Raw genomic sequence first — 17,120 nt, forward strand, 5'->3', positions numbered from 1 at the left:
ACAGATGTCTGGAAGTGCAAATCTACAGAGGTTCTCGTGTCCCCTCATCCCCATAAAACAGTAAGTCAGAGGAGCAGAATTAGGCCATTTGGCCCATCAAGTCTGACATGCCATTCCATCATGGCTGATTTATTGTCCCTTTCAACCCCATTCTCCTGCCTTCTCCCCATAACCTTTGACACCCTGATTAATCAGGAACCTATCAACCTCCACTTTAAATATACCCAATGACTTGACCTATACAGTCGTCTGTAACAATGAATTCTACAGATTCATCACCCTCCTGCTAAAGAAATTTTTCCTCATCTCTGTTCCAAATGGATGTTCCTCTACTTTGAGGCTGTGCCTTCTGGTCCTAGACTCCTGCCCTATAGGAAATAATCTCTCAACATCTACTCTATATAGGCCTTTAAATATTCAATAGGTTTCGATTAGATAACATCCCTGCCCATTCTTCTAAACTTCAAGTGAGTATGGCCACAAAGCCATCAAACCCTCTTCATTTGTTAACCGTTTCATTCCTGGGATCATTCTTGTGAACCTTCTCTGGAATCTCTCCAATGCCAGCACATCTTTTCTTAGATATGGGGCCCAAAACTGTTCACACTACTCTTAAGTGCAGTCTGGCCAAAGCCCCAGCATTACATCCTTGCTTTTATATTCTAGACGTCCCAAAATGAATGCCAACATTGCACTTGCCTTCCTCACTACTGACTCAGTCTGCAAGTTAACCCTTAGGGAATGCTGCACCAGGACTCCTAAGATGCTTTGCATCTCTGACTTTTGGACTACCTTCACCACTTGTTTTGCTCTGCCATTTCTTTCTTCTGCACTTTAATACTCTAAATGAGAAGTATTATTTCTAAGATATCACCTCCCCTGCTGGCACATTCCAGGCACCAATCACTCTGTATCAAAAGATGCCTTGTAATTCTCCTTTAAACTTAATTTAAAGTTAATTGCACCACATACGAAATGCTGGAGGAACTCAGCAGACCAGGCAACTTCTATGGAAAAGAGTAAGCAGTCGACGTTTCAGGCCAAAACCCTTCATCAGGACACCTGATAATTCAAGCGCAATAGCGAGAAGCAACTTCGGCTAATAGCTATTACACTCCATTCCAGTTAACATCCCAATAAACACCTCGTAGCCTCTCCAACGTCTCCACAATCTTCCTGTAGTGAGGAGTCTGCAACTACAATATTCCTCCAAATTTTTCTGTGGTTGCCTTATGCCTCCTGAATTTTATACTCAGGACCCCACTGAAAGCCAGTGTCAAAGCTGTGTTCATTGTCATGTGACAAATATATTATGCACAAATGCAACTAACAACTGAATTGAAGCAGCATTACCGGCACTTAGCATCGTTTCAGTAGCATTTACAAGAATAACAAACTGTAAGTTAAATGTAAATTATATACAATTTTTATAAGAAATAACATAATTAGAACAGAAATTGCAGTGTATGACAAAAAAATGGTCAAAGTGTTCATAGCGATGTAAATGATTACTGTTTGGCCAGTTTGTTCAAGAATCCCATAAATGAAGCGAAGTAACTTCAATGGAACTTAAGGCTTCTGTACGTCCTACCCAAAGACAGTTGCAAAAAGTTGTCATAGCCCAGATGGCGGGGTGTCTTTGATGATGGATGATGCCTCTTGTGGCAGTGCCTCCTGTAGATACCATGGGGAGGGATGTGCTTACTACTCTCTACAGCTTCTTACATTCCTGCACATTCAAATTGCAGTGCCAGATCATGATACAATCGACCAAGATACTTCCAGCAGTATATCCGTAGAAGGTTGTCAGAGTGTTTAGTAAAAAGCTGAACTTCCTTAACTGCCTAGGCTGCTTTACCATGTTATCCACTTGTAACCATATTCACGGAGGTATGCACATGCACTCCAAGATCCTTCTGTATGTTAAATCAGATAAAGCTCTTACCATTTACTGATACTTCTCTCCCGCTTTCGACCTTCTAAAATGCATTACATCACACTTCTCTGGATTAAACTCCATCCATTTCTCCAGCCAAATTTCCAAATTAACTCATGCTTTGCAAATCTTCCTCTGCGGTCATCAAATCAGGAGAAAATGAGAGCAGATACTTGGGGAGAAAATACCATTTTTAATAACGGGATCTAGATCACAACACTACAAATGGAGAGGCTCAAGTACAAAAGGATGCACAGCTTTTCAGAGCCAGACCAACAAAGGTAGAGGGCCGCAGGACTGAAGCTATTTACAGAAATGCGATGGATCATGCCATCTAAAGAACTTTCGCAGGACTTTTGACAAAATCCAGTATGGTAGGCTGACCCAGAGGTGGGGTAACATGGACCCTTCAAGCTGCTTCATGAGTTGGAAGCCCATGGAAAATAAGGGCAGCTGTTTTAAAAGTTTGGAAATGTTATATGTTCATCTTTTCCAAATGCGTTCAACAACATGCTTCACAGATATATTCAGAGATATGGAATCTGCTGAGGAGATTTAGCAGCATAGATGAAAAGCCTATTGAGAGACTAAAACAAAGCAGTGCCGTTTTCATTGACTCTGGTGAGAAGTTAGAACTGGTGTAGTCCAAGCCCGCTTTTATTCTCAGCACTTGGATGAACTGGACTTGGGAATCAGTTTGCTGATGCCTTAAAGTTAAGAGCTGTATTGAAAAGTGAGATTCAAGTTCAAGTTCAAGTTCTGTTTATTGTCATTCAACTGTACATGTGTACATCACCAAATGAAACAACATTCCTCTGGACCAAGGTGAACAACACAGTTTATGTAACATAAAGTAATAGCACATAAAGTAATAGTACCAACAATAAATGAACAAATAATAAGGTGCATATGCAGTACGATACAAATGAAAAAGAAATAGTATCATGCTACTGATGCTTCATATGTGATGAAACCAAATGACAAGATCCATACGTGGTGGCAGGGAGTTCAGTAGTCTTACAGAAGAAGCTGTTTCCCATCCTAACAGTTCTTGTCCTAATGCCACAGTTTCTTCAGCCTGATGGTAGGGTTTCAAAGAGATTGTTGGATGGATGGGAGGGATCATTAACAATGTTAAGGGCCCTGTGTACCCAACGCTCCAAATAAATATCTTTAATGGGTGGACGAGAGACCCCTATAATCCTCTCAGCAGTCCTCACAATCCTTTGTAGGGACCTGTGGTCAGATGCCATGCAATTCCTGCACCAGACGCTGATACAGCTGGACAGGACACTCTTGATGGTGCTCCTGTAAAAATTGTTAAAATGGGGCAGGGGAGAGCCTCACTCACCTCGGTGTCCTCAGAAAGTAGAGACACTGCTGTGTTTCCTTAACCAAGGAGGTGGTGTTGAGGGACCAGGTGAGATCGTCTATTATGTGCACTCCCAGAAACTTGATGCTTCTAATTCTCTCCATGGAGGAGCCATTTATGTGCAGTGAGGAGTAGTCAGCCTGAACCCACAATCATCTCTTTGGTTTTGTCCATGTTGAGACTTAAGTTGTGTTGGCTCACCTCCTCTTCGTATGCTGTTTCGTTGTCGTCGTTGATGAGGCCAGCCACTGTTGTGTCATCAGTAAACTTGCTGATTTGGTTTGAACTGGATCTTGCGATGCAGTCATGTATCAACAGCATGGACAACAGCAGGCTGAGTATGCAGACCTGGGGAGCATTGGTGTTGAGTGTTTCTGCAATACAGACTTTCTGTTAAGAAATCTAGGATCCAGTTACAGACAGAGTGGCCTTTCTGTTAAGAAATCTAGGATCCAGTTACAGACAGAGTGGCCTTTCTGTCAAGAAATCTAGGATCCAGTTACAGACAGAGTGGCCTTTCTGTTAAGAAATCTAGGATCCAGTTACAGGGAGAAGTGTTGACACCCAACAAGGACAGTTTACCCACTGGCTTCTGAGGGACGATCATATTAAACACCGAGCTGAACTCAAACAGCATCCTTGCTCTTTGCACCAGAAGAGGTACCGTTTTTCAGGGCAGCAGAGGACAGGATGAGTGGAGTGTAGAGGCCATGGCGTTATCGCTGGACAGATTTGAGCGATTAGCAAACTGAAAAGGGTTCAATGTAGCAGGAAGATGGGATTTAATGCGATTTATAACCAGCTGCTTAAAGCACTTCATTACTGTTGAGGTCAGTGCCACTGGACGGTAGTAGTTGAATCAGAGTCAGAATCAGAATCAGGTTTATTATCACCGGCATGTGATGTGAAATTTGCTAACTTAGCAGCAGCAGTTCAATGCAATACATAATCTAGCAGAGAGAGAGAGAGAAAAAATAATAGACAAAATAAAACATCATAATAAATAAACAAGTAAATCAATTATGTATATTGAATAGATTATTAAAATGTTCAGAAACAGAAATACTGTATATTAAAAAAAATGAGGTAGTGTCCAAAGTTTCAAAGTCCATTTAGGAATCGGATGGCAGAGGGGAAGAAGCTGTTCCTGAATCACTGAGTGTGTGCCTTCAGGCTTCTGTATCTCCTACCTGATGGTAACAGTGAGAAAAGGGCATGCCCTGGGTGCTGAAGGTCTTTAATAATGGACGCTACCTTTCTGAGACACTGCTTTCTAAAGATGTCCTGGGTACTTTGTAGGCTAGTGCCCAAGATGGAGCTGACTAGATTTACAACCTTCTGCAGCTACTTTTGGTCCTGTGCAGTAGCCCCTCCATACCAGACAGTGAAGCAGCCTGTCAGGATGCTCTCTACGGTACAATTATAGAAGTTTTTGAGTGTATTTGTTGACATGCCAAATTGCTTCGGACTCCTAATAAAGTATAGCTGCTGTCTTGCCATCTTTATGATTACCTGGTGTTGGGACCAGGTTAGATCCTCAGAGATCATGACAACCAGGAACTTGAAGCTGTTCACTCTCTCCACTTCTGATCCCTCTATGAGGATTGCGATGTATTCCTTCGTCTTACCCTTCCTGAAGTCCACAATCAGTTCTTTCGTCTTACTGACGTTGAGTGCCAGGTTGTTGCTGCAGCACCATTCCACTAGTTGGCATATCTCTCTCCCACTCGTCACCACCTGAGATTCTACCAACAATGGTTGTATCGTCAGCAAATTTATAGATGGTATTTGAGCTATGCCTAGCCACACAGTCATGGGTATACAGAGAGTAGAGCAGTGGGCTAAGCACACACCCCTGAGGTGCACCAGTATTGATTGTCAGCAAAGAGGATATGTTATCACCAATCCACACAGACTGTGGTCTTCCGATTAGGAAGTTAAGGATCCAATTACAGAGTGAGGTACAGAGGCCCAGGTTCTGCAACTTTTCAATCAGGATAGTGGGAATGATGGTATTAAATGCTGAGCTATAGTCGATGAACAGCATCCTGCTGTAGGTGTTTGTGTTGTCTAGGTGGTCTGAAGCCGTGTGGAGAGCCATTGAGATTGCGTCTGCTGTTGACCTATTGTGACGATTTGCAAATTGCAATGGGTCGAGGTTCTTGCTGAGGCAGGAGTTCAGTCTAGTCATGGCCAATCTCTCAAAGCTACAGACCAAGGCAGGTTACTGTTGCCTTCTCGGGCGCCGGGATCAAAGAAGCCTGAGGGGACAGTGAACTGTTCCAGAGAGATGTTGAAAACCTCTATTAGAACTCCATTTAACTGGGTGGCACAGTCCCCCAGAACCTGACCAGGTATGTTACCAGGTCTTGGAGCTTTATGTGGGTTGACCCTGGCTAGGGTGTGATGAAGACTTCGGGATGACATTTATTGGGTAAAGGAATAGTAAGACAGACATTTAGTGTGGATATGCAATGTAATACGTGTTTGGGAAAAAGCAGCCTCCAAGGGGAATATATCATCAATGAAGAAGGTAAATCAATTGAGAAGGCAAATAGATCAAATACCCAGTTCATTGAAAGTAATTACGCAGGTAGAAGGCATTACATTCACAGGCAGTATTACTAGAAAGCAGCAAAGTACACAGAATAAACAGTTAAAATGATGATGTATACAAAAAAAGTAAGAATGCAATTAAGTACCATAAACAGACTTCTTCATAGAAAAGGAATCGCAACCACAAAACTTACTCAGTGCTCATTAAGACTAGCTTACACCTCGTACTGGGCATTGAATGGTAAACAATATTCCTGGCCCGAAGAAGGAAGCTGAGGTCCTCAAATCATCAGACAACCACGATGGTAGCTCAAGCCTCTCGGGCCTTCCCCACAGTGCCAGATTCTGTCGTTCCAGCCTGCCCTTTGTGACAGACTCTTGGATACACACTCGCCATCTGGAGAAAAGCAGGCTTTTACATGATGTAGTCCATCACATGATGAAAGTCCTGCTTCACTGGGAATTATTAGCTAGGAGACTATTAGCACCAAAGCTCCTGTTTAATTTGAAAATTAATAGCTTTTGTTCACTCACCCATTGACCGTGAGGCATTTTAAAGAGAACACAGTGTTGAAACCATACAGTGCTAGCTTATTGACTTCATAAAGTTAAATGCAAATAGTCAGAGATTAAAACAAATTAATGCCCAGGAACAGCTGAACACATGTTACGTGTCTCAAACAGCTGTCTGCTGTCATATGAAGCTTTTAAAGCTAGCAAAGCTTGCCAAAATTAGCCCAGGGGACCAAAGGAATAACGAGAATACAAAGGAGACACTGCCAGTACTTGCAATAGATTGAAGCAAAGTAGTGCTACAAGTGAAAATGATTAATTGAAAGCCTGACCGGTTATTGCATCTATTTCTTTCACTGATTGCTTATTATTTTAACTTACTGCTGCAGTCTCTGGCTGGTTATGGGAAAACAAGGCAAAATGAAGGGAGACGTAAGACATCCTTATTCTGAATTCCCACAATGGCCCAAGGGAAGACTAATTTTATGTTGACTAAATTATGTTAAAATCTATAGAAGAGATTCCAGCAGAGAGCCTCACCTGCTGCGAACTTGCAAGAGTAAAGGCTGATTTATACTAATGTGTCACATCTAAGCTGTAGGTACCGTGTACCCTATGCCATACCTATGTCATATCCTATGCCGTGGTGACGTGCACCTCCCCAAAAAAGTAACTCATGCGTCGTGGCGACGCAGACCATAACAACTGTTATTGGTCCGCTCGGTAGCTTTGCATTTTCTCCTTCGCATTTCCAGTTGCTCCTTCTCCGCCATGTCTGTACACCGATGCAAAATACAGTAGATGAACCAGATCGTCAAATCTACCTGCCGACATGCGAAAATGATTTCCTCGTCCATGTCTCTCACGAAGAAACTCAACACAGTGGCATAGAAACCCCACCGCCAACTAGCGTTCTGGTGCACACCAATACATGCTCGCTACGGCGTAGAGCCTACGCAGAAGTATAAATTAGGCCTACGGTGTAATCTATGGCGTAGCCCATACACAGAAGTATAAATCAGCCTTAAGATGGAAAGGTGTCTTCCACTAATTTTCATCCATTAATAACATCTAGGAGAGGGGTTGTCTCAATTTTCAGTGAACACTTACATCAGGCCATGTCTATTTTTTTCCACAAAATTACCTGTATGTTTCATTCTTTAGTTTTCAATATAAAACTGTTCATAACACCTACTGGAAGTTATTCAGTGAAGTGTAATAAGAGTCATTGAATCATAGAGCATGCTGACAGGCCCTTCAGCCCAACTCAACCATGCTGATCAAGCTGGCCCATTTGCCTCTAAGCCTTTCCTATCCATGAATCTTTCCAAAACCTTTTAAACATAATTGTATCCACCTTTGCCATTTCCTCTGGCAGCTCGCTATAAACGTTCAGTTCATTCTGCATTAAAAATCTGACTCTCAGCTCCCTTTTAAATCTTTCCCCTCTACCCCTGTCCTGTATCTATGCTCCTCGTAATGTTACAAACCTCTATTATGTCACCTCCCATTTGCTTTGCTCCAGGGAACACAATGCCAGCGTATCCAATTCTCCTGATAACTCAAACCTTCAGCCCCAGGAACATCCTTGTGAATCTTTTATGCTCCTTCTTCAGCTTAGTTACATCCTGACTGGCGCAGAATGTTCCAGCTGTTGCATGGTAGCAGAGTGGTTAGCATAACGCTTTACAGCACCAGAAATTGCAATCTGGATTCGATTCCTGCTGCTGTCTGTAAACAGTTTGTATGTGTGGGTTTCCTCCTCTGTTTCAGAGATGTGCACGTTCAGGTTAATAAGTTCTGGCCATTTTAATGTTGGTGCTGGAAGACTTGTGGGCTGCTCCAAGCACATCCTAGGACTGTGCTGGTCATTGACACCAATTATGCACTTCACTGTACGTTTAAATGTGTTCATGTGCATGCAACAAATAAAGCTGATCTTTATGTCCCAATTCTTGTACTCAGTCCCCCACTTGATGAAAACCGGCAAGCCCTATGTCATCTTCGGCTCCCCCTGAGCACCTTGGTTTTCACTGAGCATACCCTGCCTTGCTTTGACTTCCCAAATTGCATCATTTTGCATCTGTCTGAATGAAATTTCATGTCTTGTTCCTGTACCCACTTCCCTAGTTGATCGAGATCCTGCCGTAACCTCAGGTAACCTTCTTCACTGTCCATCTTCAGGGAGGCTGCAACTGATGGCGACTCTACCAGCTTAGAGGAGTACACAGCATCAGCGACCAGCTACATCAGCAAATGCATTGATGATGTTACTCTGTCCAAGACCATCACTATACACACTAACCAGAAGCCATGGATGACCGCAGAGGTGCGTGTGCTGCTGAGGACCCGCGTCTCTGCCTTCAGAGCAGGCGACAAGGCAGCTCTAACAATAGCGAGGTCCAAACTGTCCCGAGCCATCAGAGGGGCAAAGCGTGCACATGCCCAGCTAATCCACAGCCACTTCCAGGACAGCGGCGACACGCGGCGCATGTGGAAGGGCATCCAGGACATCACCAATTACAGGACAACATCACCTGACTGTGCAGGTGATGCCTCCCTCCCAGATGCGCTGAATAACTCCTATGCCTGGTTTGAGGCAGAAAATGACGTGGCGGCGAGGAAGTCCACCCCTCCTACAAATGACCAGGTGCTGTGTCTCTCCATGGCCGATGTGAGGAGAACCCTGTGCAGGGTCAACCCACGGAAGGCTGCTGGACCAGACAACATCCCTGGTAGAGTGCTCAGAGGATGTGCAGACCAGCTAGCAGATGTTCTCACTGACATCTTCAACATCTCCCTGAGCAGTGCCACCATTCCAACGTGCTTCAAGGCCACCACCATTGTCCCCGTGCTGAAGAAGTCTTCAGTGTCGTGCCTCAATGACTACCGTCCCGTTGCACTTACATCCTGTGGTAAACTATGTATACCTGTCTGGACATGCCCTTCTGCTGACTGCTCCTGTGGCTCCTCCCACAGACCCCTGTATAAAGGCGATTGGGGCACTGCTCCTCCCTCAGTCTTCGACATGTAGTGCTCCCTTTTCGCTGTTAATAAAAGCCTATCGTTCACTTCCAGTCTCCTAGAGTTATTGATGGTGCATCACATCCATCATCATGAAGTGTTTCGAGAGGCTCATCATGAGGCATATCAAGACCCTGCTGCCCCCCTCACTGGACCCCCTGCAGTTTGTGTACCGTCCCAACCGCTCAACAGATGATGCCATTGCCACCACCCTCCACCTGGCACTAACCCACCTGGACAAAAAAGACACATACGTTTGGATGCTGTTCATAGACTTCAGTTCAGCATTCAACACAATCATCCCTCAGAAATTGATTGGAAAGCTGAGCCTACTGGGCCTGAACACCTCCCTCTGCAACTGGATCCTAGACTTCCTGACTGGGAGACCTCAGTCAGTCCGGATCGGGAGCAGCATCTCCAACATCATCACACTGAGCACGGGGGCCCCCCAGGGCTGTGTGCTCAGTCCACTGCTGTTCACTCTGCTGACCCACGACTGTGCTGCAACACACAGCTTGAACCACATCATCAAGTTCGCCGATGACACGACCATGGTGGGTCTCATCAGCAAGAACGACGAGTCAGCTTACAGAGAGGAGGTGCAGCGGCTAACGGACTGGTGCAGAGCCAACAACCTGTCTCTTAATGTGAACAAAACAAAAGAGATGGTTGTTGACTTCAGGAGGGCACGGAGCGACCACTCCCCACTGAACATCGACGGCTCCTTGGTAGAGATCATTAAGAGCACCAAATTTCTTGGTGTTCTGCTGGTGGAGAATCTCACCTGGTCCCTCAACACCAGCTCCATGGCAAAGAAAGCCCAGCAGCGTCTCTACTTTCTGCGAAGGCTGAGGAAAGTCCATCTCTCACCACCCCACCCCCATCCTCATCACATTCTACAGGGGTTGTATTGAGAGCATCCTGAGCAGCTGCATCACTGCCTGGTTCGGAAATTGCACCATCTCGGATCGCAAGACCCTGCAGCGGATAGTGAGGTCAGCTGAGAAGATCATCAGGGTCTCTCTTCCCGCCACCACGGACATTTACACTACACGCTGCATCCGCAAAGGAAACAGCATTATGAAGGACCCCATGCACCCCTCATACAATCTCTTCTCCCTCCTGCCGTCTGGGAAAAGGCACCGAAGCATTCGGGCTCTCACGACCAGACTATGTAACAGTTTCTTCCCCCAAGCTATTAGACTCCTCAATATCCAGAGCCTGGACTGACACCTTGCCCTATTGTCCTGTTTATTATTTATTGTAATGCTGGTACTGTTTTTGTGCACTTTATGCAGTCCAGTGTAGGTCTGTAGTCTAGTGTAGCTTTCTCTGGTTGTTTTTTTACGTAGTTCAGTCTAGTTTTTGTACTGTGTCGTGTAACACCATGGTCCTGAAAAACATTGTCTCGTTTTTACTGTGTACTGTACCAGCAGTTATGGTCAAAATGACAATAAAAGTGACTTGACTTGACTTGATCTCAGCACCAACTTTGGAGTCACCTACAAATTTATTCATAATGTCAGCTGCATTCTCATCCATATTGTTAGTATATATGGCAAACAACAGGAAACCCAGCACCAATCCCTATGTCATACTATTGATGACAAACCTCCTATCTGAAAAACAACCCTCCATTACCACCCTCAGATTTTTTACCAAGTCAGTTTTGTATCCGCATACAAGATGTTAGAGGAGCTCAGTGGGTCAGGCAGTATCCCTGGAGAGAAGTAGCCATTTTATGTCAAGACCCTTCCTTTTGTATGCAATTTGCTAGCTCACCCTGGATTCCATGTTATCTCCCCTTCTGGACCAGCCTACCATATGGAACCAAGTCTATTTAGCCCATGTCTACAGCTCTGCTGTCACTAATTCTTTTGATTATCTCTTCAAAAAACTCAATAGAATTTGTGAGACGTGATTTCCCGTCACAAAGCTATGCTATCTTATCAGTCTTTGACTTTCCAAACACAGATAGATTCTGTTTCTCAGAATCCCCTCCAGTAACTTTCCCATCACTGATGTTGAGCTCACCTGGTTTTAGTTCCCTGGTTAGCCATCCTCCAGTCTCTGGTACCTCACCAGCAGCTAAGGAAGATACAAATATCTCTGTTGGAGTCCCACCAATTTCTTCCCTTGCTTGCTACAATTTCCTAGTATACATTTGGTCAAGCCTCAGGGACTCATACACCTATTCACCTTCATGCACCTCAAAACCATCAATACCTCCTCTTTCATCATGTCAATATGTTGTAGAACATCACTGTTCTGTTCTCAAATTCTCTTAGCTTCCATGAACCTCACCATGGTAAATACAGACAATAAGCACTCATAACACCTCATTCATCTCACATGGCTCCATGCATAAACCTCCACAAGGATCGTGAAGGGAACCATTCTTTCCCTTGTAGACCCTTTGTGCGTTATAAACTATAAAACCTCTTAAAATTTTTATCTGCCGTATCTTTATCAAATAAATATGTTGGGCTGTATTCTCCCATATAATAAACCAATAACCTCTTGCAATAGTGACAAAGTTTCGTACCTGGTGGGACTATTGTACAATCTAATTGTTGAATAACAGGGGCCATGATTAAACAAAAAACTCCGCATGTTTTCTATTGAAGTGGATGCTATTTTTTTTTATCTTAGAGTATACCCAATCTTATAATCAAGCTTACAGCATTCCTTCAGATCTTGGTCTTTAAAGCTGACTCTTTCTTTGACATATTTATATTCTTGCTGATGACATTACTTTTCTCTTGCTTAACATTTGCAAGACAGTTACTTCTTTAACAGAACCCTGTAGCCACAGAATTCCTGCATCTCTGAACTTTAATCATAATATTGAGCATGGACAGTTGATTGAGCCTACCAATGGCTGTTACAGATTTGAAGAAGGAAAAGATATTTAAGCATGAAAGGAAAGGAGTCATCTGGTGCCCACTTGGATTTGGTCAAGAAAACAAAACTTCAGACCAGTCATCTTGGCCTAATACTGTGGACACCTGCTCTCACTGCCTTAATTTCTCGACTTATTCCAAGTACTACAACACAACATGCAGGGACAATGGAAATGACTAAACTTAGGTAAACTTAGGTAAAAATTGCCTGATTATCCAGATTCTAATCCCTTCGATGAACTAAGCAGGCTGGGGCTAAGATGATTCTTTTAAATGGATCCTTTCATTTCCTGAAGCTACTGTAGATATGAAATCATCATGTGAATTGCATACTAGTTCTTAACAACACCATTTTTAATTGCACCTGTCCCATGCAGATTAGATGTCTGTCTGTTGATCTTACAAATTCCAGTGGGATCAACACTTGAAGTCATTAATGGCTGTTTATTGCCTGGCATTTGGTCTTTGGTCTCCCTTGTTCCAACAGTGTTTTCATCCAATTAACAATTTATGGTTGGTACACTTCTAGTCAGCAGCTGCACCTGCCAACTAGAAATAAACTTTATTTGTAAACTATGTAAAATGAAAAATTGCAAAATCTGAGATTTTTTAGATGTTTACCATAGTGGATCAATGCAACTTACCACAGGGTTATAGACTATATTTTCAAAACATCACACCTATTGCTGAGTTCTCAGTATTTGTTCAGTCACAAAATGGAGACACAAATGGTCAAAGAAATAGAATTATCATGGCCTAATCACAGCATCCTAAAAAATGCCTACAAAACAATATGGTTCCAGGCTATGGATACGAAAAGAACTGTACATTGGACACAAGCCATTACCAGTGGAGAGTTCCAGCAAGAGCATATTCCAGTGGATCTGTACCCCAGTGGAAAATTACCTCCAGTAATGAAGTAAAGTTGACTCTTAAATGGCCCAGCAAGCCACTTGTAGTTGTATCATTATTGCCACATTGAAACAGAGAAATGAAGGCAGCTAGATCACTTGCTATCAACCTAGGCATCATATTCGGACACAACGAAGTTTTAAGCAGCCCACTGACCCTAACAAAATCTCCCACAAACACTTGGAGACTGGTGTTGAAATTCTGAAAGTTATCCCACATACTTGTCAAGCAATTCTTTTATTCATCCAATGGATATGGGCTTTGCAGCCTGAACCAGAATGTATTGCCTATCCCGAATTGCTCTTGAGAAGGGAGTGGTGAGCTGCTAAAGTCTTTGAGGTGTGGGTATACCCACAATGCTTTTAGGGAGGGAGTTCCCGAATTCTGACCCAGTGAAGGAAGAGCAATATTTTTCCAAGTCAGGTTAGTTTGTCACCTGGAGGGCAACTTTCAGGTGGGGACATTCCCGTGCCTTTGCCGCCCTTGTTATTCTAGCTGAAAGAGGTTTTGAGTTTGGAATGTGCTGTCTCAGGATTCTTGGTGAATTGCTGCAGTATATCCTGTGGAATGGTATACTTTGCTGCTATTATGTATCAGTAGTAGAGTGAGTGAACGGTGGATGAAGTGCTTAATAAGAGGGGTGCCTTGTCTTGTACGGAGTTGAGCTTCTGAAGTATTGGTGAACCTGTACTCATCCAGGCATCACCCAAGATAGTTATCCTCACAGAATCATACCTTATAGATAATGTGCCAGATTCCTTCATTACATTTCCTGGTTATGCCCACCAGCAGGATCGATCAGCCAACGGCATTAGTACAATGTTATATAGGCAGAAGGAAGTAGCACTGATATCCTCAACGTTGACTCCTGACCCATTGTATTGTCATGGTAAAAGAAGCCATTTCTGATGGCCATCCTCCAGCTCTCCCAATTCTGATAGATCAGTGGTCCTCTATGTTGAACAACATTTGGAAGAAATACTAAAGGTTACATGAGCACTGAGGTACTCTGAGTGCAGGTCCTCAATGCATGAAGATACAAATAGCAGAGCCCTGCAAACATGATGTCCTCTTAAAGTTCCTACCATGACAGTAGCTGGTCTTCAGTCAGTTTAATTCCCTCCAGATGATATAAAGGAGCAGCTGGGAACAATGGATGGAGATGATAGATTCAGCTTGTTCCAGACTATAACACTGAACACATCCCTCCCAGATTCTGTGCCTACAACAAAACAGCTCCATACAATATGGGTACATGACTAGTACATATTGTTGAGAAAAATGATGAATTAATTACAGCAAACTATCATCCAATTAGTTTACTCTCAATCATAATAGAATGATGAAAAGTGTTCCCAAGACGGCTCTCTATTGGAATCTACTCACCAATAACATGTTTACCAATATCCAGATTTGGTTTAGCAGATTGTGGGTTCCAAACTTGAGTACCTGCTCTGGAAGGACTACAGTGGTCCAGGAAGGTGGATTATCAATGCCTTCCCAAGGGCAGTTAAGAATGGGCAGTAAATGTTACCCTTGTTAATGGAGCAAGGATTCCAGAAAATGAATAACTAATGCAAAACTCTCAAAGATCTGCACCAGTGTGGATCTATACCTCAGTGGACCACCCCATCACAGGTCAGCTCGCCAGATAACCATCCCTCTAGGAAGCTACACTCCAGAACATAAGAAATAGGAGCAGGAGTAGAACATCTGGCCCGTCGAGCCTGCTCAGCCATTCAGTAAGTTCATGGCTGATCAGGCCATGGACTCATCTCCACCCACCTGCCTTTCCCCCATAACCCTTAACTACTCTACTATGCAAAAATCTATCCAACCTTGTCTTAAATATATTTACTGAGGTAGAATCCACTGCTTCATTGGATAGATAATTCCACAGATTCATCACTCTCTGGGAAAAGCAGTTCCTCCTCGTATCCGTCCTAAATCTACTCCCTCGAATCTTGAGGCTATGTCCCTAGGTTCCAGTCTCACCTACCAGTGAAAGCAACTTTCCTGCCTTGATCTTATCTATCCAACGTCTGTATCTGATAGCCTAGGGTCACTCAGTCGACTGAGAGAGGAATGGAAAAAAGCAAATTAAATAGGGAAAGAAAAGCACAGACAATAAATAATCTTATGAAAATATTCTCTCTGTAGAGTAATTAACAAAATCCTGCAAGAACAAGCACACAACAGTCCTCATCTTGTGCCAGTCCAGCCTTAGACGAATGCAGTCCAACTTGTCTTCCACTGAGCGAATACTGGTGAGCAGCACCAACAGGAGAAGCCAGGTCCCAACCCAGCATAGATGCCCGCCACGTCACACCACCTCCAGTGTCCCCTCCCCTGGGGGCTGCAGCAGGCATCCCTGTGGCACGAGGGCCTGTTCTGGCATTATAAATATTGATCAATGTAGGTCTAGGGAAGAGCTGTTGATTGCTGATAACTGGAGAATGTGCATTAACAAATCTATACTGAGAGAACAGAAATATATTAAACTTCATGCACGTTGTAAGCAATTCAGCTTTAAAAGCTATAAGCCAGTGAAGCTAAAATAAGTCTCCATTTTACACAAACCAGTGTATCTACCTTCACAAACAATGGGGTCCTAGATCCCAAAGCAAGCCAGGCCTGAGCTGTAACCTTGCTCGCCACATAATAGTACTTACTTTAATGTGGGAGTTTCTGCATGCTCTTTTTGTCCTGTATTGTCCTAAGTCTTGTAGTCTATTTGTCTTAATAAATAAAATAATGTACATTTACCAGATTGTAATTGTGCACACAAACATAGAAAATGTCCAGGTAAAGATTGGAGTGAATTTGGCTATCAGTGAATTCACCAGTGATTCCAAAATTCATGTCAGAATTACAGCAAGGATCTATTGAGACATGCAATCATGTATGCGTCCCAAAATAATTTAAATGTACTGTACAATAAATGATGCTTTAATTAAGCGTGAGGATTTCTTACAGATTATAGCTTTTATTCTTTTAGTATTGTTGTATTATGTCACAGTCCATCCATTTTGCTTGCTGCTTATATTTTCAAGTCCGTGTCCATCACGCAAAAGGAATCGATTTTAAAACAGCCCAGGTTGTACGAATGGAAGCAACTGCTAGGAGGTAAGGAAAAGGGCAGTAGATTTTATACATTAATACTTCAGTGGTGGCAACGTGTACAGATTTAAAGGTATAATAGTGAAAATTTTGCCCAGGAATTGGTCTTTGTTCTCACTGTGTGCAAAATGCGCAGCAAAACTTGCCAAAAAAATGTCGTCAAATTGTGCAGCAATAAATTAAAAGTGGTCTCATTGCATTTGCACATATAATCACACACTAACATAGCAGCTGTGTATTTCCCACTGAGAGAGCACGCAAAGCTTCAGCTGATGCAATTCTGCCGCACAGGCAGATTGAAGTGAAGCTGCAGAGGAGACTGTTGTGGAGGTGGGTCAAGAGGTAATGAAAGGGGGATCTGGTTTTCTGAACACACCAGCAGCAATGGCTAGTCCACTGTAAGATGTGATCTGATCAAGGGGCCAGACTACTGTACAGTACAGCATGCAGCTAAGAATTGATTTGCACAGAGTCTGAAAACTGCTGTGTTCCAGACCAGATACTACTGACCACTTAATTGCCATCTCTTTTGTAAACCTTGGGCAAATTTGCTCCTAGATTTGTAGTGAATTAACAGCTTAGATCAGAGGTTGTCCTCACCTCCACAAGCAATGACCTAAATGACTTGTGACATTATTAGGCTCTCGTGCCAGGTAAATGTCAGACTCATTGAGAGGAATGAACATGAAGCACCCAGGCCAATTTCCCATTGGAAAAAATTCATTTAGGTGCAATCACCAACACCATCTACTGCACATAAGGCCACTTTTATGCCAGTTGTGCA

General features: G+C 43.2%; 1 protein-coding gene across 1 annotated transcript in view; it reads right to left on the minus strand.

Moving 5' to 3' along the window:
• ankrd55 (ankyrin repeat domain 55) overlaps positions 1–17,120 on the minus strand; it is a 147,805-nt gene that overhangs the window by 114,683 nt on the left and 16,002 nt on the right. Inside the window, exon 3 of the mRNA XM_073064457.1 lies at positions 16,191–16,335. The gene's annotated coding sequence lies outside the window, so the exon portion shown is untranslated. The remainder of the gene's footprint in view (positions 1–16,190; positions 16,336–17,120) is intronic.

This window comes from Hemitrygon akajei, chromosome 13, assembly GCF_048418815.1.
Source record: "Hemitrygon akajei chromosome 13, sHemAka1.3, whole genome shotgun sequence".
NCBI lineage: Eukaryota > Metazoa > Chordata > Chondrichthyes > Myliobatiformes > Dasyatidae > Hemitrygon > Hemitrygon akajei.